The 1,548-nt window shown below is 41.0% G+C and overlaps 1 protein-coding gene across 1 annotated transcript in view; it reads right to left on the bottom strand.

The window, feature by feature from the left end:
* Nucleotides 1–1,548, bottom strand: part of LOC103210021 (adenylate cyclase type 2-like) — a gene marked incomplete at its 3' end in the record, with an annotated part of 485,381 nt that overhangs the window by 297,883 nt on the left and 185,950 nt on the right. The window lies entirely within an intron of this gene.

The raw sequence follows: 1,548 nt of genomic DNA, 5'->3' as shown, positions 1-1,548 counted from the left end.
TCTTCTTTGCTCTGGATGAGGAGAGACCCATCGTTGCATCTAGATGGCAGCTTGCAAGCTTTTAAGATCCCAGTCGCTACTCACCAAAGTAGGAGAGGGAACAAAGTTTTGTGTAGTATGTTATGCCAATTGAGCTTGATGTCCCCTGCGACTATGGTTCTGAGCCCACAGATCCAACTACTCGGTCCCTCTGGGTAGCTGGCTGTGACCAAGCAGTGACTACAACCTTGCCCCTTGTCAGCTCTACTATACACCTGGAAATTCAGAGCCTACACATAAACTTATAGGACCACTGTCTGCCTCTTCCCTTTTATTCTTGTGAACAATCAATATGTAAGTGTCTTGAAATACTTCTTTTCTCTACTCTACTGAGGTGCTGTAAGAAACCTGCAAAGTTCTCCTCTCCTCATGGCCCAGAGGTATAGTATGGCCCTTAGTTTCCCTTCTTGTTGTTGTTAGGTGCCCCTGAGTCAGTTCTAACTCATAGCCACCTTAGGTACAATAGAACAGAATTGTTAGAAGGTTGGCAGTTCAGACCCACCAGCTGCTCGGCAGAAGGAGGGTGGTACAATCTACTTCCATAAATATGTACTGCCTTGGAAACCAAATGGGGTAACCATGAGTGACATGCAAGTAAAATCTTACTGGAGATAATTCAAAAACAGTAGCAGCAGTATATTGACAGAGAACTTCCAGAAATGCAAGCTGGATTCAGAAGAGGATGGGAACAAGAGATATCATTGCTGATGTCAGATTAAACTTAGCTGAAAGCAAAGAACACCAGAAAGATGTTTACGTATGTTTTACTGACTATGCAAATGCATTCAATTGTGTAGATCATAACAAATTGTGGATAACATTGAGAAGAATGGGAATTCCAGAAACCTTGATTGTACTCATGAGGAGCCTGTACATAGACCAGAAGGTTGTTGTTTGAACAGAACAAGGGGATACTGCATGGTTCAAAATCAAGAAGGGAGTGTGTCAAGGTTGTATCCTTTCACCATACTTATTTAATCTGTATGCTGAGCAAATAATCGGAGAAGCTGGTGTATATGAAGATGAACATGCATCAAGTTTGGAGGAAGACCCATTAACAACCTGTGATACACTGATGACACAACTGTGCTTGCTGAAAGTGAGGATGACTTGAACCATTTAGTGATGAAGATTAAAGACCACAGTCTGCAGAATGGATTACAACTCAATATAAAGAAAACAGAAATTCTCACAATTGGTCCAGTAAGCAGCTTCATGGTGGATGGAGAAAAGACTGAAGTTGTCAAGGATTTCATATTACTCTACAATCAATACCAATGAAAGCAGCAATCAAGACATCAGACAACATACTGCATTGGACAAATCTGCTGCAAAGGACCACTTTCAAATGATGAAGAGCAAAGATGTCTCCTCTAAGACTAAAGTGAACCTAACCCAAGCCATGGTATTTTCAATGAAATATGAAATTCTTATGCATGTGAGAGCTGGACAATGAATAAGGAAGACTGAAGAAGAGTTGATATTTTTGAGTTGTGGTGTTGGAGAAGA

Source organism: Orycteropus afer, unplaced genomic scaffold (genome assembly GCF_000298275.1).
Source record: "Orycteropus afer afer isolate SDZICR_OR568_19922 unplaced genomic scaffold, OryAfe1.0 scaffold00551, whole genome shotgun sequence".
NCBI classification, from domain to species: Eukaryota; Metazoa; Chordata; class Mammalia; order Tubulidentata; family Orycteropodidae; genus Orycteropus; species Orycteropus afer.
This window is presented reverse-complemented; position numbering and strand designations above follow the sequence as displayed.